We start from the raw sequence: 25,728 nt of genomic DNA on the forward strand, positions 1-25,728 counted from the left end.
TCCAAATAGGTGCAAGAGGAAGAGCCAATGAAGATACTTTGTGTACATAAAAATTTTGGTGGGGCCAATCAGTTACAATACTTCACAGAAAGGTAGTAAGAGGGGCAGAAATGGAGAAGAGGCAGATTAACAGGGAAAGCGAGGGGAGAAACTGATGAGAGATTACAATGTATTTAAAAAGAAAAGAGGATCCAAAAACAACTCAAGGCATGAGAGGCTAGGTGGCCACGCATCATAAAACTGTGGCGGCAACAGTCACTCAGAGCGAGCTGTTGGCCAGCAGAACGCCACACCGAACTCGGTCTTTCCCCTGTTAATCTGATATCGTGGTAGTACATTAAAGAGTATTTCTCCCCACACAGATTAAGATAATGATGGAGTGTTTGAAGCAAAAAGAAGAAGATAGAGAAATCAGGCTAGAAATGTAGAACATTACCACCTACATGGAAAGGGTAATGGCTGAAAATGCTGTTTAAAGAAATAACCACACTTTAAGTTCTGTTACATTTTAAGCTTAAATATTATATATTTCAATATCTATCTTGATAAAAGCAGCCTCTGGTACAGCTTTCTAATCATATATTTAGCATTCTCTCTTTTCACCTCTAAACTTCTTCAGAGGGCTCTCCTCGAACTTCTCCATCATTATTTTGATGTGCAGCTTTCTGGAGAAGCCTGGGGCCCAGCAAACCAATGAGGAGACTTCCAATTGGGGCTGTGATGAGGATGGACAAAAATGCCACTGTCAACACATCCATTCCATATTCTTCTAATTGTTTCTCTCCATGTGACCTTGCTGTGTCCAAGGCCACGGATCCTATTGCAGCCTGTAAAAGTTTAATGGTAAAGTTGGACACAGGCATATAAGACAGGTACATAGAAAAAAGGTGAATTATTTTATCATGTGCAAAAACAAACTGCTTGTTCTTTTGTTCAACTAAGAAAGTTCTTTCTTTCAAAGTGTACTGCAATTGGTTTTGGTATTCTGAAAATTCTCCTGCCCTGGCATGGGGAAGGGATGGTGATTCATATGTACTTAGTTGCAGAAGGCAGGGTTACAAAAATATCAGGCAAATATATTTCAAAACACAAGGTAAATACAGCCTCATGATATGATTGACTATAAGACGATTCTGTATACTAAATTCCTTATGAGTAAAGAAAGTCACTGGTCATCTCACTCTTTTATCTTCAGGAATCTGGAATTAAAAAAGAACAAGATGAAAAAGTGCAGTGAGCCCTGTGGCCGAGTGGTTAAGTTTGCATATTCCACTTCAGCGGCTGAGAGTTTTGCTAGTTTGGGGGTGGACATGGTACCGCTCATCAGGCCATGCTGAGGCGGCGTCCCACATAGCGCAACCAGAGGCACTCACAACTAGAATGCACAACTGTGTACTGAGGGGCTTGGGGAGAAGAAGAAGAAGAAAAAAGAAGATTGGCAGCAGATGTTAGCTCAGATACCAATCTTTTAAAAAAAGTGTAGTGATACTTACTGGAAGATGGCAAAGTTTTAAATGAAAAAACATAAGAATATGTATTGCTATAGAGCTAAACTAATTGTTAAACATAAAGAAACCTGAAAGTGGTAGGCACTGTCAAAACTTGAAGGTAATCTTATTAGGTATTTGGTGAACTCTTTGCCTTAGGTCTTGGTGAAATGTTTTATTTAAAATTTGTCTACTGGGAAGTATTATGAAAACCTTCATTTTCTTTTAGAGGCAAAATGCCATATTAGTGCACTTGGGAAAATAATATATTAATCAATCTGGTTATTCCCTTATTCCACAAAACACAACAATGTTGTCCTCTAGGACAATGAATCAGAAGAGAGAATGCTGGTGTGGATGAGACACAATGGCAGAGACTACTAATTGCCCACAAATATCTGAATGCCCCTTTTCCCTTCTAAACTAGAACTCCTGAGTGTTAGCTGGTCACATTGCTGTCCAAACCAAGACTTTTTTTCATCCTTCTTTGCAACTAGATGAAGCTATATATCTAAGTTCTGGCCACTGAGAGGTGAGCAGAAGTGATAAATGCTACTTTTGGATTGTTCCCTGAAGAGAAATGGACACTTGCACATCATTCTTTTTCCCCTTCCCCCTGATGAGAAATGGTGAACTGATGGAAGGCACATGCTGAGGACAGTGTCACCCTGCCAGCTCTGGAGTGTCCATGCTGGACTGCTGGTGGGAGAGAAGGAAAAATCTATCTCACTTAGTCCCTGTATGTGAGGGCTCTTTGTTATTTCAGGTTCCTTGTACCATAACTAATTCAACATTTCAAGAATTCTTGGCAAGAACTGCACTCATTACAATGTATATTTCTCTTTCAGTTCTCCGTTGTGTGTGTATGTTTTGAGGTTTGTAGGTATGCTGATTTAAAATATATTGTGATTTAAAATATATTTCTTACAGCAGGTCATGGACCAAAAAGTTTGAAGAACACTAATATGGAAAAAAACATACAAGAAAGTCTTGTTTCTTAGGCAGTGGCAAAAGAAGAAAAAAGAAAATTCCATACAATACTTGCTTCACAGTACATACATTATTCACCACATCCAAGATAATTTCTCCTTATTATAAATTTGCTTTGACAGCAGGAAAGTGCTGTCTTTCAAATTTTAACCTTTAGAAACAAATCTTTCAAACCAAAGCTACTAGAGTAATTATTTTGATAGTTACCTAATAAAGTTACCAGAAGTAGTGTAGAAGCTGGAGACACTGAGGGAGAAACTATTCCACTTATTGTACCATATAAACCTCACAGTATTCTTAGCCATTATGTCCCAGACATCTTTCAAAGTCTGATAAAAAAAAACTTCTCTGGGATAATGCCCAAACCTATAGCCACACCAAATCTGGCATATAGTTACAGAGCATACACAACCCTCAAAGTTTCCTAAATTAAAAATATCTGATTTTCATCTCATGAAATAGAAATTTACATATTTAAATAATTGCAAAATAATCAAGGATGCAACAGTTAAATCTTGTTTGCTATAATTAGTCTGAAAATATACAATACAATCAGGGCTATTTGCAACAAATGATAATCTATACAGTTCTAATTTAATTAGCAATTATAGGTATTCTACCAAATGCATGGTCAATAATTTCAAGCACCTGTTAGTGCCTTGTTAGAGTGCACAAATTTTGGGTCATGTGATTGAGACAACTGACAGGAAGTACAGCTAGTTTGAAAAATTTAATATTAACTAATAATCTAGGAAATCAATAAAGCATTTTCTGAGTTGTTTCTCAATAAATCTTTCTCCATTATATATAAAGACCGAGGTTGAGCATAACTGATCATCAATCATATTGACAGTGAAGTATTTCCAAACACTAACATGGGCCGCGCTATTTCTGTTTCACTCTCTTCTTAGAAGACATCAAAACGAAAAATCTCTAGGTGATTCAGAGAGCTCTGACTGATGAAAATTCAAACTCTTCCCTCCCTCTACTACTGCTTTCTAGTAACATAGGGATTTATTGGATTTTCAGTTGTACCCTGGAGATCTAAAGAAATTTAAATGAGCCATCATATTAAAGGAATCAGCATACCAAAAATAAAACTTTTAGAGTAGATTAGTAAAAATTCTTTTCATAAATCAAACTTTAGTTACTTTTGTTCACCAAATTTGGACAAGCCCTCTTATTCAAAATTTTAAGGGATCATATTGAAATAGGAGTTAAGATCCATCATTACCTGGACTGTGGCCTTTGGAAGCCATGCAAATGAAATAAATATCTTTTCCTTTATGTTAAAACCAGCAAAACACACCATCAGAAATGTAGTCAAAATTCGTATCAGTACTGCAATACCCAGGGTGGCAACACAAAGGCCTGTAAGAAATACTCAATTTTTAGACATAACGAAATACTGGGGAAGAAATGGAATCTCCTGATTATTGATTCAAAATTCTATCAACAGAAATAATCTAAAAACATTAAAAAATTAAAAAGACAAAAATGATTAGGCATAATTTGTCAAAACATCAATATTAAGGATCAATCAGACCATTTGTTTAAAAGAAGGTATTTGCCCTAAATTAAAGCCAGAAATTAACTAAATATATTTGAATTTCCACAAAGGAGATTTGAATGTTATTTATCTTATGCTTTATAGCAAGAACCACACTTTTTCCCATGTGTTTATTTAACAAGAATTTATTAAACTATAACTACGCATAACAGAATTTGGACTAGGTTCTGATACCCAAACACGCATAACGTACAGACTTTGCCTCCATGAACTCCAAAGTCAGAGGAAGACAGAAACATAAAGAACCAAAAGGTGAGTGCAGTGTAAATATACCGGTAAGAGGGCGCAGAAGAGAAAAAACTTAATATTTTCATCAAAGTGGTTGAGAATTCTTTACAGACGATAAGACCAGAGGTGATATTCAAAATATTTATCAGCAAGTATGGAGGCAATCAGGCAGTCAGAAGAGAGCTGGCTGGGCACTGACCAGTCAGAATAGACACTGGCTTCTACACCTGTTTCCCCATACTGGTGTGTGCACTGACTGCCCATCACCCTGGCTGATGTGTACAGCTACTTCGTTCAGTCCTTCAGAATCCTTTGCTGATAAAGGTAAGTTCATTCTGATTTGCAAAATAAGAGATTGTGACTAGGGCAAGGCAAGCTACCGGACCTGAGAAAGGCAAAGCTAAGGTGAGTACTAGGTAATAGGGTGGTTTTTGAAAAAGTAACATTTGTTGAGTGCTTGCTCTGTGCTAGGTTCTGTATTAAGCTTTAAATGCATCTCTTTACTTAATCTTTACAACCTGTGGAGTAATTATTCTCACTTTACAGTTGAAAAAAAATGAAGATCAGAAAGGATAAATAACTTTCTCAAGTTCAAGAGGCTGGTAAAACACCAGACAGACATTGCTTGATGCTCTATTGTGAATCTGCAACATGGTTTCTTTATGAAAAGGTTCTGTGGCTCTTTATTGGAGGGTATTTTTCCCAGCGTGGTAGATTTTCAAAAGTATTTGTTGCCTTAAGTACAAGATACAAAAGGGACGATCCCATTCCCAGGAGGGAGCAGTCTGGGGAGGATGATGAGGAAGCCTTGGACACACTGAGCCTCAAGTTTTGTGGGATTTACAAGTGGTGATGTCCAAGCAGCAACTGGCTATGTTGAATTCGAGATAAAGATTTTGCAATTACATAGTTTATAATCGAAGCCACTGAGTGTAGCTGAGCTCAGAGAAATGATACCCAGCGTGAAGTGTAGAAATCTTTTGAAAGAACTTGGAGGAAGAGCAGCACTTAAGCCATATATAGTGTAAAGGAAGACTCAGAGGGCACTGGAAAATGTAAAAATTCAACGTAAAAAGTGTTGTAAAGAGGTCAATAGCGTCCAATGCTGCTGAGAGATCAAGTCAAGTCAAGACTAACACGTATTTCGTGTATCCAGCAATACGACCGTGGTGAGGGCGGGGCTGGTTGTGGAATGGGGCAGAAGCTGGGCTGAAATGTTCTGAGGGAGGGCATGAGAGTTGAAATGGAAAAGGGGGACACAGTTACCTCTTTAGAAAAGTTTGAAAAGAGGAAGAGAGAGAGAGAGTGGTAGGTGAGGGGGGAAGTGAAATGAAGAAGGGATATATATATATATATGTATATATATTTATTCAAATTTTGACTGTGGTAAAATACACGTAAAATTTACCATCTTAACAATTTTTAAGTGTACAGTTCAGCAGCATTAAGTTAAACACTCACATTTTTGTGCAACCAATCTCCAGAACATTTTCATCTTGCAAAGCTGAAACTCTACACCCATTAAACAGCAAGTCCCCATTTCCCCGCCTAAACCCTGGCAGCCACCGCTCTCCTTTCTGTCCTTATGAATTTGACTCCTCTGGATGCCTCACAGGAGTGGGATCATGCGGGATTTGTCTTTCTGTAACTGGCTTATCTTACCCAGTGTAATGTCCTCAGGTTCATCTATGTTGTCACATGCGTCAGAATAGAAAGATACTATTTTAAGATAGGAGAGATTAAAATCTGTTTCAATTCTGCAGAAGAGAAAGCTGTGACAAGGATATCTGAAGATGTGTCAGAAAAAGGTGAGACTCTGTGTGAGATCTAGAAGGAGGTGGCAGGGATGGGATCCCTAGTATGGACGGAATAATACTGTGATGCAAGAAAAGAAGGAAATAATGAGTACAGGTCTTTCTTGATGTACGATGGGGTTACATCCTGATAAACCAATCATAAGTTGAAAGTCAACTTTAAGTCAAAATATTGTAAGTCAAAAATACACTTTGGGCTGGCCTGGTGGCATAGTGGTTAAGTTCGCACCTGCCGCTTCAGCAGCCCAGGGTTCCCAGGCTTGGATCCCAGGTGTGGACCTAGCACCGCTCTCAAGTCATGCCGTGGCGGTATCCCACATACAAATTAGAAGAAGACTGGCACAGGTGTTAGCTCAGCGACAATCTTCCTCAAGCAAAAAGAGGAAGATTGGCAACAGATGTTAGCTCAGGGCCAATCTTCCTCACCAAAAGAAAGAAAGAAAGAAAGAAAAAGAAAAAAATGCATTTAATACACCTAACCTACCAAATATCATACCTTAGCCTAGCCTACCTTAAATGTACTAGGAACACTTACATTAGCCTACAGTTAGGCAATCATCCAATACAAAGCCTATTTGATAATAAAATGTTCACTATCTTATGTAATTTCTTGAATACTTACTGAAACTGAGAAACAGAAAGGGTAGAAGTGTATGGGTCGTTTGCCCTCATGATCCTGTGGTGACTAGAGCTGCAGCTCACTGGCGGCTGCCCAGCATCTCGAGAAAGGATCATATGGCATATCGCTAGCCGGGGAAAAGATCAAAATTCAAAATTCGAAGTATGGTTTCTAATGACTGCATATCACTTTCATACCATGGTAAAGTCAAAAAATCCTAAGTCAAACCATCGTCAGTCGGGGACCATCTGTATACGTGTACAAATTAATTTTTGAGTATGGTACTAAAAGTCAACAGTTTTAATATGATGGCTTTTGAATGTATGAATGAATAAAAGAATGAATGAACAAACATTTCTATCCCATGGATACATATTATAGAACTGCCTAATTATCTTTAAAATTCTGGCCCTTGATCAGGACAAGCCTAGATGAACATTCTTATCGTTGGAAAAAAATTTTAAGGCCTGCATTTTCTTGATAGTAGTTAAGAGCGACACTTTTCTTTACAAGCAACAATATTTAAGGCATAAAATTTACTGTCTTAGATTGACAAACATTCTTTTCTAACCAACTGCTTAAAAGATCAGTATTAACTTTTTATATAATTGTGACAATGGGAACCACCAAATATAAACCTACTACAGATACTACAACTGAATATAAAAAGTTGATTTTAGCAAAAACACTACTTTGAAATTCTCACCCACAGTTTCTGGTCTGAGAGATGCAATAGATACCTCTGCTCCAATCAGTCCAAAGAGAAGGGGCTGGAAGATATCCCAGGCCACTGCAATAATCTTTTCAACCTCTGCCTAAAAGAAACACACATACACATACAGGGATTTTTATTATGTGAAGTTAGAAGATCTAAGAATTTTACTAATTTGAAATCTGAGTCAATTTGACCTGAGATAGGCTTTATCTATGTGGCATCTATAAATAAGAAGGTAGCTAGAATACAGCAAAAAATTGCATAAAGATACTTCTAACAGTTAAGGTATTACATAAGGTGCGTTGGTGTTGGTTTGCAAAAGGATGTTAACTATAAAGAATCTCATCAAGTCATCTCAGGAGGACTTCGACTTCTGAATACATGATGTGTGTGTCCATAATACTTAGTATTACTTTATAGTTAATTTTCACTCAACAATATGATTAAAAGATCTTGTAATATTTATACATATATCTAGAAATGCACCTTATTGCTGCATAATAATGTATGATATGGAAGTACCATAGTTTATTCAACCATTTCTTTATTAATAGACCTTTAAGTTGTTTCCAATTTTATTTTATTATAAAAGAATACTGTTTATGACTATCTCAAATCATGCACAAAAATAAAATTCCGGTATAGTGAAGTGCTGTGCCAGTTATTAACTTACTGCCCCTCGGCTCCAAATCCTCCTTTCAATTGTTGCTCTGCAGAAGATGGAGCCAGGGGCTGGCCCAGTGGCCGAGTAGTTAAGTTCGCGCGCTCTGCTTTGGCGGCCGCGGGTTTCGCCAGTTCGATTTCTGGATGTGGACGTGGCGCTGCTCAACAAGCCATGCTGGGGTGGCATCCCGCATGCCACAACTGGAAGGACCCACAACTAAAAACACACAACTATGTACCGGGGGGCTTGGGAAAAATAAAATCTCAAAAAAAAAAAAAAAGAAGATGGAGCTGGACCCTTTTAAGTCTTTCCCCTTTGCTAGCTGGACCATATTAAATTTTGCCACTAGAGGGCGCCCAAGAGCTACTCCAAGAGGAAGGCGCTCGTCTGGTTCGGTGGCTCCTCCTAGCAGGATGCTTCCGCACCGGGTCCTGCAGCCCGGGTGGCTTCTCCAGAGCCAGGCTCCTAGGGTGTATGGCGGCCAGCAGCACTCAGCGGTCAGCAGCTGCCCCCAGCCTCCTCCTCGGGTGATTTCATAGCCAACTGCCCTGGGCAACATACCACCCCATACACCTTTAGAGGGTAGATTTCCAGCAACTTCTGCAGGCAGGGTACCATGGTGACTTCTCTGCCATCCAGTGAACCAAGGCTCTAACAAGGCTTGGATTCTCAGCCCTGGGTGCCGAAGTAGGTGGGGTGGGGTGGGGAGGTGGAAGCGGATGCTGCATCTCAGCCCTAGGGGTTTATAGCTGCTATTCCTATATTCTTTAGGGGCCTCTTTACATCTTACAAGACAATCCCTAGTATGGTTAATAATAAGCTTTCCCTATTCCAGTTACTATATGGTTTCTCATTCCTTCTAAGACCCTAATTGATATAAGTACTAACTTTATAACACACAATACAAAAACCCTTGGAAAAGATTGACATAATTGACTAGAATAAAACGAAAATATTTTGTGGCAAAAGAAACCATAAAAAAGGATAGGTGACAAACCAGGGGAAAATATCTGTACTATGTGTAACAGAATAAGGAGCAATATCCAATCAATAAGAAACAGACATAGAACCTAATCGAAAAATGGGCAAGGCATACGCACAAGTAATTTGTACCAGAAGAAACACAAGGGCCAAAAAACATGAGATACTAAAACTCAGTAATCAGAGAAACACAAATTAAAATGATATACCATATATTTTTTTGAGGGGGGGAGCCATCATATTGGAAAAAAACACTAAAAAGTTTTAATAATGTCTAGTATTTATAAGACTGTAAGGAAACTCAGCAATTGGTAGGAGAGCAAATTGATAATGCTTTTTTTGTAGGGCAATTTAGCAGTACCCTTAACAGTGTCTAAGAATTTACATTTAACAGATTTTTTCAATCAACTAATAAGAATCTATGTTTTTGAACGACATTTTAACATTTTTTTACCATTTTTACACATCTAAGGATCTATACTTTCATTTACGTACTCAGCAGTTTGACAAAGGAGGATTACCTCGTTTCCCTATTTTCTTAATTTTTGTTATTTCTGGTATGTTTATTAAGGTGAAGATTCTATTTCCTCTTAGTTTATAAATGTTTAAAGACACCGTATATGAGGGGTTGGTTGATTTATTTATATAGTTCTATTCCTATATCATTATAAAGTTATGTTTTCACATCGTAAGGAATCAGATCATGACTGAGGTTCAAATTCTGCCACACACCAACTGCAAGCCACTCGCCTCTCAGCACCTAATTTTCCTCATTTGTAAAATGAGAGGTTTACATTAGATAACGTCCAAGATCCTTTATCACTTAATGACAGTGAATCGTCTGCCAAACTAAGGTCCAGATGCCACCCTTCTACATATCTTTAAATTTTACTTTTTAATTTAGTTTTTAGAGTATATCATAGCTAAAGTTCAGACTTTAGCTGATATCCATAGTTGTAAAGAACAAAAATCAACTCCATTAATTTTAGGTTACTTAGCCTTCTGTTGCCATGACTAATGGCTTAACAGAAGTCCTCGAAAGTATTTCATGTACTGAGAACTCCAATGAAAGCAGAGGCATATTGAGTTTTCTCTATCAAATTGTTTTTATTTCTAAACTTGGACAAAGGCCACAATTTGGTTTTTTTTTTTTCTCGCTGAGGAAGATTCGCCCTGAGCCAACATCAGTTGCCAGTCTTCCTCTATTTTGTATGTGAGCTGCTGTCACAGCATGGCCACTGATAGACAAGTGGTGTACATCTGCGCCTGGGAACTGAACCCAGACCACCAAAGCGGAGCATGCTGAACTTAATCACTAGACCACCAGGGCTGGCCCCACGATTTGGTTTTTGATTGTAATACTGTAGACTAATTTAATATCAGACATGGCCCTATATATTGTAAAACTTAAAGATGAGAGAGGAGCCACAATGTACCTTCTTGTGGGTTTTTTTGTAACTTCAAAACTAAAATGAATCTGTTTATAAAGAAAATAGAGGGGCTGGCCCCGTGGTGTGGTAGTTAAGTTTGGCACACTCCACTTTGGTGGCCCAGGTTTGCAGGTTCAGATCCCAGGCGTGGACCTACACCATTCATCAGCCATGCTGTGGTGGTGACCCACATACAAAGTAGAGGAAGACTGGTGCAGATGTTAGCTCAGTGACAATCTTCCCCAAGCAAAAATAAAAAGAAGATTGGCAATGGATATTAGCTCAGGGTGAATCTTCCTCAGGAAAAAAAAAAGAAAGAAAAAGGAGTCATCAAATAGGCTAAGTACAAAAGAAGACATGAGTTCAGAGGAATGAAGACTGTGGTGTCCACTGAAAGTTAAGGCCACTTTACCTATCTGTATGCACCATTAGTAAGAATCTTCAACAATGGAAATCACTTTCCATTATGGACAAAAAGAGAAAGTTAAGAGAAACAGAAGTTTCATCATGAGTTAAATATCTACTTAAGCTGACACTTCTCTTCTTAGAGAGAAGATTTCAAGATTCAGAAGATTGAAAATATATCAAGAAAAACATCCTGTAGCTGTTAAAGTCATCAGAAGAAGCACTGCATTTGAAAACAGATGAAAAATATAGATGAAAAAGGCCTTAAAAAAGTGAGTGCATTTGAATACAATAATGGCAAGATTACAAGGAAAACCAAGCAGGAAAGTATGAGATAATGTCAGAAAACTACAGGCGCAAACAAAATTTTATAAAATATTGTAGCTTGTCAAAGCATAATTCAACAACAATATAGCTACAGCACTGAGTTTACAAGTGTTTTATTTCCATTTTCCCACATAATAGCCACAATAATTCTTTAGTGATTATTATTATTTTTCTCAGTGTACAGTTGAGGAAACTGAGTATTAGAGAAGGTAAGTGACTTGCTTGGGATTACACATCTAGACAGTAGAATCTCTGGGACTGGAATCCCAATTTCCATAGATTAAATTTTATGCTCTTTTTATTACATTGTGCTGCTCAGAGATAGTCATAAAAATTATTAGTGTGTTCTGACTAAGCACTTTGCCTTATATAGATTATTTCACTTAATCCTCCACTCTATGAAGTTGTTGCTATTATCATTCCCCACTTGAGAGATATGGAAATCGAAGACTGAGAAGTCAGATACTTTGTACATGGGCATACAGCTACTCAGGTGTAGGGCTGAGCTTAATCCAGGAAGTCTGAGTGCTCAGACCCTATGCTACACCATGGAACAAGGAGGAAAAGCAGTCCAAAACCTGGACTCATTGATTTGGTGCCTCCAGAAGTAGGGACTTGCCTGAGTACTAAATTAGAAAAGATATGGAGAGTGTCTGCCATATAAGTGATTCAATGAAGGTTTTTTTACCCTGTCTTTAGGAAATCATTTTCATATACTCAAACAGTGTGTTTTCATCCTGGCTCTGCCACTTATTAGCTTGGTGACCTTAGGCACTCTATCTACTATCTCTAGGCCTTGGTATCCTCATTTGTAAAATGGGTCTCGTATCTACCTCTCAAGGTTATTGCAAAGAATAAATGAGATAACATAGGTAAGATTTCACTAGGAAAGGAATCTTTAAGAAAAAATAAACTGAGGAAAGGTCATAATAAGAGATTGATAGATCGGACCACGTGAAACTATAAGATATTTGTGTGTTAAAAATGAACAATAAAAAAAGGCACAAAGGGCTAATATCATATATATAATCAGTACATTCAACTTTAGGAGATAATGGACAAAAAACCTATCAAAGAAAAAGAAAAAATACAAATAGCTAAATATATGAAAAAGCATTCAATTTTATTGTTAAGCAAGGAGGCATAAAACAAAAAAAGATACCACTTTTGACTATCAGTAAGGATAAAAATTAAAAACAATAATATTCTAAGGCAGTGTTTCACAAAGTGTGGTCCCCAGGGAAGCAGCATCAGCATCACCTGGTAACTGATCAGAAGTACACATTCTCAGGCCCCACCGTAGTCTAACTAAATCAGAAATTCGGGGTGGGGTCCACAAGTCCAATTTAACAAGACTTCCAGGTGGTGCTAAAGTTGGATAAACATTATTCTAAGCTGATGACGATGTAATGATATAGGTACCTCACATATTACTGGTGGAAAAGTAAATGGATACAACTCTAGAAAGCAACCAGTTTGGTAATACATGTCAAAAACCTAAAAATGTTCATGTTATTTGACCCAAAAAATTTAGCATTAAGAATCTGCCCTAAGGAAACGATATTGGATTTCAGCATAATTTAAAATAGCAGAGACTGGTTTTAAAAAGCTTATGGTGCATCCACGTGTGTGTGTGTGTGTGTGTGTGTGTGTGTGTGTAAAGAGACATACATAGGAGATTAACCAGAGGTAAATATGAAAAAAAAAGCTGTCAGTTCTCTCTCCGGGTTTTGGGATTACATTGATCTTCTATGTAATCAGCCAGGCTGCTGGCAATTCAGGCAAAGTTATGGCAAATGCAGAAAAACAGATGATTTGTTTGGTTTATAACGGTCTTTTCTACATGACTCACATCCTCGTTTTCTGAAGAATCGTGTAACCGGAACTGGCCGGGCCCCCTCCCTTGTCTTCTGCGCGAGTGGCTCACGTCCACTTGCGGTGGGCACCCGTCTTCCCCTCGACGTCTGTTGCTAAAACTACTCTTTTATGTTCTATTCCAAATGATATGGTTCCTTTTCACTGTTTATTTTTTATCCTATCATTTATTAATTTACAAACAATCTGAAATTGCAAAGTTTGGAAGTATAATGTTTTTAATACACTTGCTATATGTTATTCGAATAGATGTCGAAACATAAAAACGTGCCCTGCACAATGATGGTATATTCTGGTCACTTTGGAGTCGATAAACCTGAGTTAAATCCCAGTGCCACTTTCTAATTTTGTGACCTTGGACATGTTATTTAAGTCCTTCTGACTTACAGTCTCTATAAAATGTAAATGGTAATATTTTTTCAAAGGTTTTTTTGATGAGAATAAATGAGAATATCCCCTCACTGGCTAGCACAGGGCCATACGGAGTGGCAATAAAAATTGATTAATTCTCTTCCCTCTTTTCACCCAGGACAGTATAATATAATGAGTTGGTTGTAATTTTTGAAGACTTTTAAACAAGTGACAACAGAAAGCATTTACCTATAAAATTCAATTTGAAGAAACTTACTACAAGCATATTTGAGAATTTTCCTGTTGAATAAATGAAAGGAAATAAACCAAAATAGTTTACAGAGCTGTTGGCTTTAGGTGGAGAAATTACAAATCATTTTTTCTTTCCTTTTATCTGACTTTTAAAAAATTTTTCAAAGTTCTACAATAAGCATATACCGCTTTCATACTCAGAAATCAAATAAACTTTATTCTAAACAATATTCTCTTTGGTAATTTATTTTTTTAAATGCTAAAAAAGGTTACCATTCAAAAGTGAAGGGACAGTTTGTAAAATGCTAATGTCAGGCAAGCTCCCAGATGCTCGACAAGGGTCACAGTGCACACACAGTGGCATGCCTTCACGGAGTGAAGACTGCGAGCTCTGTCCCGGACAAGGGGGCCAGAGTGCTCCGAGAGCAGTGCGCTGGTCAGCAGCCCAGGCAGGATGGAAGGCACTCAGCAGTGAGCGCTCAGCGAGGAGCCAGGGAGCTGAGATCAGACCCGAGACTGAACAGCAATGTGTGATCACCTGCCTCGGCCTGCAAGGAAAGTGAAGCCACGGAAAAGCAAATTTTGACAAGAGCAAATGTTTACAAGAGATGAGGGATGATAAGAGGACCCAATTTATACTGGGAAGTTTATGTTTTAGCTTTCCTCTTGTCAGATGTTAAGTTACGTGAAATCACAAAGGAGAATTTAATAATACGGGTGCTGCTAAGGAAAAAAAAGTAGACCTGAAATAAGCCTTACAGCCAAGCCTCCCCAGGAGGACGCAGCAGCCCTGGGCCCATGCAGTGCCTGCAGCAGGGCTCTGCAGAGCCTTGCTCCTTGCCTGCAAAGCCCAATCCACTGCGGCCTGCTTTCCTGGGGCCTCAGTCCCTTATCTACACAAGGCTCCAGGCAGCCCCACCAATCCACCCTCCTCTACAGCAAAGGGATGCCCAACTGCACATGTCTTGCCTCCCGAGAGTGAAAGCCTCCAACGGAGTGCCATGTGCCCACAGTGAAGCCCTGCCTCTACAGACCTCTGCAGAGACTGCTCACCTGCAGGGCACTGCACACCCAACCTCAGGACTGATAATCAACATATATTTTTCATGTAGTATTATTTTAAGCTGAATTATTTTCAACAGTTGTCTTTGGTTTTCCCAAATGATATATGTGTATTTAGTTTAGGTCACCCACATCTAATTTCTTCATGAAGCAGAATAGTATATGATCCTCTCAAGTTCAAATCCATAAAAATGTACCTTGAAATTAAATAAATGGCAACCAGCTAATTTCCATAATACACATAAAGGAAATGAATAATTTTAATGATCTTGAAAGTCAGTAAGAAAAACAGACAATCATAAAAAATGGGCACAGGCTTTTGAATAAACTGGCTAGTAAATATATGACAAGATGATTAGCTCCACTTGTAAAGAAATACAAATCAGATCAATAATGAGAAACATTTTTCACCTGTCAGATTAGCAAAATATCTAAAGATTGAAAGTACACAGATCAGAAAAACAGATCCTTTCACAAACTGTTGGTGGGAATATAAATTGGTACTGCTGTTTAAGAGGGCAACTCAAGGGGCTGGCTGCATGGCTGAGTGGTTAAGTTCGTGCACTCTGCTTTGGCGGCCTGGGTTCACCAGTTTGGATCCTGGGCACAGACCTACTACACACCGCTTGTCAGGCCATGTTGTGGCGGCGTCCCACATAGAAGAACTAGAATGACCTACAACTAGGATATACAACTACGTACTGGGGCTTTGGGGAGGAAAAAAAGAGGAAGATTGGCAATAGCTGTTAGCTCAGGGCCAATCTTCCTCACCAAAAAATTTTTAAAAAGCATACGTTAAAAAAAGGGCAAATTGATACTATCAAAAGTATCAATGTGCATACTCTTTCATAGAGAAATCCTATTTCTAGAAATTAATCCTATAGATACACTCAAAGATATGCTATATTTTGTTGATTTTAAGAAACACACTTTTTCATTTCTGAAATTAGGAAGTGATGTCATAGTTTAATTGGCAGCATTCTTTTTCTCTCTTGGTGGCATGTAAAATAATGGTGCTTCTTAGACTTGATAGTGTCTTAGTGGTATATGCAAGGATATTTTATTGATGCACTTTTTGTCTTGGCAGAAAATTAGAAACAATTTAAATGTCTGTTAAATTAAATTTAGGCAGGAAACTGGTTAAATAAAGTACAGTACAGCTATACAATGCAATACTCTGCAACCCTTACAAAGAATAAGGGAGGCATCATGGAAATATGACCATGATACATTTTAAGTAAAAACATCAAGTTATAGATTGGTATGTAACAGGAAAAAAGGAAGTGTATGTGTGCATTTGGGCATACATTTGTATATGTACAGAAAATAGCTCTTATGATTAAATTTATTAACTTGATATTATGAAAGTATCTGGAAAAAAACTAATCTAATCAGAAAGTAGTCATGAGAAGAAGAACTTAAAATGAAATTCACCTTTTCACTGCTCCATCCCATGCCTGCAAGGAAAGCCATGAGCAACGTACACAGTCCTCCTGACCCAGGGAAACCAAGATACACACTGCTGAACACCGACAGCACAGACAGCCCCAAAACAAGGCACGCCCGCTTCCATACAAGTTTGTCCTTGAGGAGAAAAAACGTGGATTAGCTCAATTATTTCATAGAACTGATTTTTAATTATTGATTTTTCCATATTCAGGACTTAGTAGAAAATAAAAATGTCTGTATCTGTGCACATAAATGCATGACATAACATTTACTTTCTTTTCCTTAACAAAAGTAGAGTTAGCATGTGTACAAACGCAGCTTCCCCGTTCAGGAACCTCAGTGAGCCTCCTCTGAAATTGACGCAGAAGTCCGCAGGGCTGAACGGAGCAGCAGAAAAGAGTGTGTGGGCTTTGGAAGTAGACAAATTAGGGTTAAAATGCAAGCTCTTTCCCACCATTGGCTATGCAGTGGCCATATTACTTAGCCTCTCCAAGCTTTGTTTCCTCCTCCTTGAAAGCAGTTACATCATGGGGTTTTTGTGAAGCTTAAAGATATGATATCTCTATTATTTTTAGGTTCTCTATTTACTCTTTAATGTGATGCTCTCCAGTTCTTCTTTCTAAATCTTTGAATACCAAGAAACTCTAGGTGGCTGTAGACTGAGAGGAGTCTGTGGTGTTGATTTTTTAAATCTAAGCAATGTGCTCCTCTCTTTCGTTACTTGTCCCTGTTCAGCCTTTAAACTTCTTGATTGCTTTAGAAGGCAGCAGGTCCTTAGAAGGGTTCGACTGGAAGCGCACAGGCCCTGGCAGTGGATGAACTGAGTTCATACCCAGCTCTACGGTGTTCTAGCTACGTGACCTTGTTTAAGTCATCTCTCCCTGAGCCTCAGCAGTGAAATGGTCATATTAAAGGTATTCTCTTCATGGGTTATTGTGTGGATTGCACTAGATCAGCGCTTCCCAACAGAACGATCAGTGATGCTGGAAATTTCTATGTCTGTACTGTCTCTGGAAATGTCCTGTGTCTGCTGGAGCTGCATGTAGATAGTCGCTGCCCTGATGAGCACAGCAGGACTTTACTCAACTCACCTGTCATTTTATACACAGTAAGCAACAAAATGTAAGCCATCATTTTTCTTTGTACTTTGTTGCATAATTAGAAAATCCTTGAATTTTCTTTTATGCATTCATAAAATCTTTTACAGACTATTTTACTTGGAGTTTTTTTGCAGCACAATAAAAATTCAAATCAACATACATTCTGATAATGCAAACATTAATTTTCTTAATTAAAGTTTTACTTCAGTTAAGATTTGAATTCCATTCAAAATGCTCTGAAATCTCAAAATAACACCAATTCTTTTAGAAAAGAAAAGATTTTTATATGTTTACCTATCAGAAGAGACTAAAGAGGGTAAAGGAAAACAAACAAGCCTTTGTTTCTCATTAAGAATCACTATGTACAGTAAAGAACTTCAATCTACTCGGTGAGAAAGAGACTATATTTTAATGAAATGTTAAGGTCTATCTATTTGATAGTATTAGAATCTAAGGTATTTTGACACTAAAACCGTGGGCCCAAAGAACCATTTTATATCTTGATTTAGTTGAGTATTATGAATAATAATAAAAATAAAAAATAAATTAATTAAAAAAATAAGACTTGCGGGGCTGGCTGGGTGGCGCAGTGGTTAAGCTCGCACGTTCCACTTCGGCGGCCCATGGTTGGCCAGTTCGGATCCCAGGTGCAACCTATGCACTGCTTGTCCAGCCATGCTGTGGCAGGCGTCCCACATATAAAGTAGAGGAAGATGGGTACGGATGTTAGCTCAGGGCCAGTGTTCCTCAGCAAAAAGAGGAGGATTGGCAGCAGATGTTAGCTCAGGGCTAATCTTTCCTCAAAAAAATGAAAATAAAAATAAGACTTGCATATCCTATTAGTTTGGAATTCATGTTATTTGTTTTACAGTGCAAGCTGAAGTGTACAGAATATAAATAGGAGAAGAAAATCCCAGGACTGCATTAACATCTTCAAGGTTTAGCTGTCTTCCTAAGCCTCACAGACAGCACTGACAGAGCAGCAAGCAGTTTTAAAATGGGGGTCATTTTCTAAATCACGTCCTTCACATGGCTCTGAGGGAGTGTTCCAGAATGTTTTCCCGTGACATTTTAGAGCACGACTTTCCCACAGATGGTTTCCTTTACCTGGTCACTGCTTGGGAAGTACTGAATAAAAAATCCAAGAAGAGCCCCAGCTGCCACACCAATTACTACCTCCAAAATGCCTCTGAGGACATTAAAAACCGTGGAACCTTAGACACACATAAAAAAAAATCTTCAGTCAGAACTCTAAATCCATAAATACAAAGACTTTACTTCAATCATCACACAAAGCATCTGATTACACAGAAGGAAAAGTTTACAGATATTTCCTGCTCTCCACAGTCTTAAATATATGTGACTTAAAGTGTCTAATAAAATGGGCCTATCTTATAAGAAAGGTATGCATTATTAGAGATAAACTTCAAAATAGGCATAAACTATGATTTGTGCACTTTTTTGTACATTTACTTCAAAAAACTTTACCTAAAGGGCCTAAGAAAATATGAAAGATAAAATTCATGATTCAGAGCTAATTGGTATGATATGCATAGGCTGGGTGAGTAGACTGATCTAGTTTTCAAACAGCCATTTAATAGCCTGATTTTTTTTTGTGTGAGGAAGGTTGACCCTGACCTAACATCCGTTGCCAATCTTCCTCTTTTTACTTGAGGAAGATTGTCGCCGAGCTAACATCTGTGCCAGTCTTCCTCTATTTTATGTGGGACACCGCCACAGCATGGCTTGAAGAGCAGCGCTATGTCCGTGCCTGGGATCTGAACCCACGAATCCTGGGCCACTAAGGCAGAGCACACGAACTTAAACCATTACCCCACAGGGCTGGCCCTACGAGCCTGATTTTAAAATAACAAATGTACACTGATTTTAGTAGGTTTGATATGTATAGAATACAGGAACTTAATTTGAGAATTAAAATCAAGAATCTTTTCTTACTATGATGAGTGTAAAGGACTCATTCCTTCTTGAATGTTTATTCTAAAAGCAAACTGAAAACAAATTATTTTTGAAATTGCTCTTAGAAGAATCTTTATTTCTTACTCAGCTTCTTTGAAATAATAGAGAGGTAAGTAGAACCAATATTTTCCCCCATATCATACAGAACTTAGGAAACTTTAATTAAAAAAACTTTGTGAACACATTGTGCAGAAAATTATATTAAAGTTGCTCAAAGGGGCCGGCCCAGTGGTGCAATGGTTAAGTTCACACATTGCGCTTTGGCGGCTAGGGTTTGGCAGTTTGGATCCCGGGTGCAGACATGGCACCACTTGGCAAGCCATGCTGTGGTAGGCGTCCCACATATAAAGTAGAGGAAGATGGGCAAGGATGTTAGCTCAGGGCCAGCCTTCCTCAGCAAAAAAGGGGATTGGCAGCAGATGTTAGCTCAGGGCTAATCTTCCTCAAAAAAAAAAAAGTTGTTCAACACATAAAGCCCTTCTTCACACACTATTCTAAGAAAAAATGTACTAACTAGTTATTGTGGGTTTTTGTCATTGTGGTTTAGAGTACACAATATGTCACCCCAAATATGCCACTGGGGCATAAGGATTATTCTGAGTTGAAGGCAATTGAGAAGAAGCAGATATAAGAAAAGCTCTCTGCCCTCTCACTATTTGCCCAAAAGCAGGACATACATTCATAAAGGTGTCCCCTCTCCTTTTTACCAGGAAGGACAGAAGTTAATCACTGAGACAACTTGGGACACTTATGGGCCCTTATCAGCCCCAAGACAGCACCAGAGGAATTCACATCACAAACTTTGCTAAAACAAGCCCTTATCTACCGTTAGGTCCCCATATGTTTCTTTTCCCACAATTTGCTGCCTCTAGAAGCTCAAAGCTCCTTTATCTTGTGCTTCTCCACATAATTATTGTTCTTTGCTAAAATGCTGAACAAGCCCAAATTCTGACCGCTCCTTTGACTTACTCATCTTTGAGGTCTTGTGTAAGCACAATGCACACGTTAATAAACTGTTTTTCTCTTGTTAGTCTGTCTCTTGTCAGTCTGATTACAGGGCCCCAGTCAACGAACCTGGTGTGGGAAACGGTTTTTCCTCCCCTACAGTTTCAATTATCTCTTGTATTTAAAAAAATGATTACCTCTGTAGTAGTTTTATTTAGCTAGGACAGCTCTCTATTAGGTAATAGTGTGACTGTCAAAAACATTTATCTGTGATAATAGTATACGTTGCAAGATATTACAGTAAATAATTTACTATAAATGTGTAGAAAGTAACTAACCACTTTCAGTCTCCCGTATAGTAAGATTGTTTAAAAGAAAAAAAGACTTCTTGGGCCCCACCTCTGAAAATTCTGATGCAGTAAGTCTGGCCGGGCCTGGGATCCACATTTTAAAGAGGCTCCAGGTAGCTCCTATCCAGATGGTCTAAGGACTGCATTTAGTAGGGCAGGGCAGAGGGTACAGAGTATTGTCAAGTAGGAAGGTTCTTCAGGCTAGCCCCACCCCCACCCCCACCCCTCAGATTATGAAAACCCCAGCAGCCACTCCCCACGGCCCTCCCTACCCTGCTCCTGTGTGATTTTAATGCAAACTCTGTTGCTCTAAAGCTGTGGTTTCCATTCCCAAAGATTATGATTTAAGTGGCCTAAGGTAGGGCCCACATATGAGTATTTTTAAAAAGTTCCCAGGTAATTATAGTGTGCAGCTGAGGCTGAGAACTATTGTTTTAAAGGTGTATACCAGGAAGCAGGGAGAATGTACGATTGGACAGGTACAGTAGAGTTAAAATAGAGACAAGGGTGTAGATTCGACCTAATTGGTAATAGAGAATCCTTGCTGGTGCTTGAACAAGAAAGTAAGACTATCAAAACAATGCTTTGAGAAGATTAATTCACCAGTGATACACGGTGGGGACTAGACGTAAGGCAACTTCAGGGTGTGGGAAGAGGTGAAGTACTAGGTAATTGGCATACGTCAAATATAGTCATAAAATGGGAGGATAACCATGGGGCAGAGAGACTGAGAACACAAGACTTTCTAAGGTGTGTTCCCACTAAATAATCTGAAGCTAAACTTAGCCCACAATTACATTTTGTCAATAATATGAAATTGCAAATCTTATCTTCCAGTCTTGGAAACAGATTAAAAAGTGAACTTAAATGTGTGCTGTCCCAAAGGATAATAAAGGTGTTGAATAACAGTAGGGAAAAAATGCCTTAAGTTCCTGTTTTATTACTACTTAAAACAAAATATGTCTGTATCAGACAGTTATTAAGTATTAATAAGATACACATTAAAATAATTATTTCCCCTAAAATGTTAAAGACGAGAGAACAGAAACTGTCCCTCCCACTTGGACTACTTTGTCCTTTGTGCTCACTGAAACACCTGCTCACCCTCTGTGCGCAGTCTCGAAGGCTGACCCTCCCGGGTGGCTGCATGCAGAAGCTGTTCTCCTTCTTTCGACTTTGCTCTTTTGAAGCCCCCTCACGCACCTACCACAGTACTTGAGCATTTTATATTTAGAGGGTGAAGGGAGTAAAGACAAGAAGCCACTGGTTTCTCCTTAGGTATAGAACTAACTCTTGGAGTTGCTTTTTCTATTTTAATTTGCCTTAATCAATTATCAAGGAAATATGCCACACTCACAACATCATATCTATGTCGCTAGAGCATAAGAGAACAGCACACATGAACTGATCAGTTTACCTGTGGAAAAGGCCATGCCCAAGCACGTGTTGAAGCCAGTGATGGCCAGAATGTCATCAAAGCTGCCAGCAGCCATGAGTAAGGTCGGGACACCTTTTTCAACACCATAGCCCCCTTCCTGCAAAAGGAGCATTGAAGGCACCACCACAGCTGGAGACACAGCACCTAAGACAAAACTAAGCAGGCAGCACTTTAAATATTTATGATAGCATCTTCTTCATTATTACTATTATTAGTGAAATTATAATAACCTCCACTCTTTCAGAGGTTACACTTTAGACAATTACAGTCTTTCAAAGGCAGTGAAGTCCCAAACAGAAACACACGCACAGCTACAAGTTCTACAGAACACTTCTTCTGAGCGTGGCCATGGACAACTTGCGTTGGGACTACGCAGCCTGTCTGAAATCTGTATTTACGGCTGGTCTGGAAGACCTAATGGGGTGAGGCCCCAGGAATCTGCCTTCTATCTAAACAAAACATCCACGGCATGAGGTTTGAAAAACACGGCCATGGACTTTTTGGATTGGAATCCAGTGATGCGAGGCCTTCTATCAGGACCTGGCATGTAAAAATCAGACAACAGATTAGAAGAGGAAGGCCATAGTGACAGTAACAGTGACACTGATAACGGCAGCAGTAGGATAGCAGAAAGCATTTATGAAGCTCACTATGTACCTAACACCATTTTAAGCACTTCACATATATTAACTAATTTAAACCTCACAACCACCCTATGAGGTAGCTACAATCATTATCTTTGTTTTGCAAATGAGGAAATGGAGGCACAAAGAGATTAGGTAATTTGCCGAAGATCACATACTGGAAAGTCAGAGCCGAGATTTGAATCTAGGCAGTATAGCTCGAGAGTGTTAACCGTGAGAAGTAAGTAGTTCTTACTTCTTGCCTACTTATCAGCACCAAATTATTATTATTTTTTTTAAAGATTGGCACCTGTGCTAACATCTGTTGCCAATCTTTTCTTTTTTCTCCCCAAAGCCCCCCAGTACATAGTTGTAGACTGTAGTTGTGAGTGCCTCAGGCTGTGCTATATGGGACGCCAATGCCACCTCAACATGAGCCGTGGGGCTGACCCCAACACCAAATTCTTACCAAGTACTTTCATATTTATTTACTTCTTATGGCTCTTAAATCTTAGAAGTAGGAACCGGGGGCTGTCCCAGTGGCATAGTGGTTAAGTTCATGTGCTCTGCTTCGGCGGCCCAGAGTTTGCTGGTTCAGATCCTGGTGTGGACCTATATACTGCTCATCAAGCCATGCTGTGGTGGCATCCCACATAGAAGAACTAGAAGGATTTACAACTAGGATATACAACTATATACTGGGCCTTTGGGGAGAAAAAAAAAGAAAAGAGGAAGCTTGGGAACAGATGTTAGCTCAGGGCCAATCTTCCTCACCAAAAAAAAAAAGAAGAAGAAGAAGAAGAAGAAGAAAGAACTAACAGCAGGAGGAAAATACAGCAGAACAGATAATCATAAGAGCCTGGTGAAAGGAGGAGGAGGCCTGTGCTAGGTGTGGATCACCGTTGAGCATTCGTTATCCTTTGTATGGACTTTGAGGAGAGATCTGGCATCTCTCACTGGCATGGAATCAGGCATAATAAAAGTCTATTACTTCCTCAATAGTTTAAATTATTATAAAACTGTCAAAGTTAGCACCTACAAAGACATACACTATATTTTGAAGTTATAATGTTTATATGCTGGTATATTAATAGTCATAATATTATGCTGGAATATCTGTATTGTATTTTCTGATGTCCTTACGAAAATATTATGCATTCACTTGTATAGCGTCAGAGAAAGTCCTAAATGTCCGTGTGTATTTTCATACGACAAAGAAAAATCATTACCCCAGTATAAATCCCCATTGCCACGGCAAACCCATTAGGAAGTGGGCAAGAAGAGCAGATGAGCATGCCTCCACAAGACAGGGACCCATGGCTAATCTTACACAGACACCCTTCAGCTTCCTCAGGGCCTGAAATATAAAAATAGACATACGAAATAACCCTCTAAAGACACACAGAGAGAATGACATTAAATGCTTTTTCTTCAGTGTTCAGACTGTCTGGATCATCCATCATGAATTTTCCAGGTAATGAGTTTTATTTAACAAACATTTCAGTGTTCTAAGTGTTTTAGAGTTGGCTTATTAGTCCTCATAGCAACCTATGACACAGGGGATAATATTATCATCATTGTTTAGATTTTCTCATCCAAAAAGGCACAAGTTAAAGCTGTTCTCCAAGATCATGAAATTAGTGAGTGGTGGAGCTTGGTTTGAGCTCGGCCAGGCTGCTTTCAGAGTCTGTGCTCATAACCTCCACACTAGCTGATCTAACCGTCTCGGTGTTGGCCATATGTATAATTTGTGGCCCCAGAATGAACCGGATGTAAAGGCAATCCTCAAGAACATTCATTCCTGCTTTCAAAAGCAAACACGAAAAAAGCACACTTTGAGACTCATTCTGTATGCTAGGCAGTTTTCTGAGCCAGCATAGTTAGTCCTAAACACTCGTATAGGGCTTTCCACACCAAAAATATGATGTCTTCTCTCTCACAACCCTTATTTATAACTACGGCCTGTATCTCTGTCAGAGAAAAGGGGAGCCTTTATTCTTGGTGCTGTCCCTAGATAGACAGTAACTCCACCTTTCTCCAAGAGAGAGTATGGGAACATCTTTTGGGGACAGTCCTGTATGAAATAAATTTCATTCTGTCGTTCTGAATGCTGTGCAAAGTGTCCACATCCATTTCCTAAAGCTCAGTCATTCTAAATACTTGCAATATTGGAAGAACAAAATTCCAAGTCAATAATTAGAAATTTATACTTCAATACCTGTGGATCAAGCCCAAGGCCAGCACGAACCAATATGACAGATAGTGCTATGCTTCTCAAAGCGGAAGACCACTTCTGCTTGATCTGTACGTTATCATTGATGACAGGGATATTTCTGATGAGAAACCCAGCAAGCAGCATGCCTGGGATGGAGAAATCAAACAAATCTTTAGTTTTCAAATACAGAAAATATTTTCAGTACTTTAGATGTAGAAGAGACTATCCCAGGATTATAATCCCAGGAACCACTTCTTTTATGCTTAGTCCTTAGATGAAATTATGTCAAACTTTTAATGAAAAAAAAAATTACAGGAGCTAAGAAAAGGCTTTAATATGCAGATAAAAATGAAAGATTAGAATAATTAATAATTCATTAATAATTGAACCTGAAAGAGAGAAACAGGATGTAGTATTTGGGTAGAAAGTATGATCAAATTCTGAATATAAAATGTTTTAATACAAGGCCCAATTCAGTCATCTCTTTGTATGCAAACAGCAGAAAGATTCTAAAATTATTTACCATGCCAGATTACTTGAAATATCAATACCTATATGGGCTCTATTTTACCTATTTTCAAACCAGATAATTTAATAAAAAACATATAACCTGCTTTGCAAAGGCTTAGAAGTGAGTTATCATGAAATAGACATTGTTCTGTCATGTCAGCTGGTGACTCTTCTTTCCTTCAGCCATTCAACATTTATCAAATGCCTTCGGTACTTTCGACACTATAGTAGGTATTAGAGATATTGCAATGAACAAAGGCTCAGTACTATCCCTCAACAAGCTTTCAGTCTATGGGGGCAACCTCAATTTTATGGAAGCATGAGGAGGCCTTATACAAGCTGAGACAAGGA

At 38.7% G+C, this 25,728-nt stretch overlaps 1 pseudogene; it reads right to left on the minus strand.

The window, feature by feature from the left end:
* Positions 1–496: 496 nt before the first annotated feature.
* Positions 497–25,728, minus strand: part of LOC139044915 (sodium/hydrogen exchanger 9B2-like) — a 56,240-nt pseudogene continuing 31,008 nt past the window's right edge.

This window comes from Equus asinus, chromosome 3, assembly GCF_041296235.1.
Source record: "Equus asinus isolate D_3611 breed Donkey chromosome 3, EquAss-T2T_v2, whole genome shotgun sequence".
In the NCBI taxonomy this organism is placed as follows: Eukaryota; Metazoa; Chordata; class Mammalia; order Perissodactyla; family Equidae; genus Equus; species Equus asinus.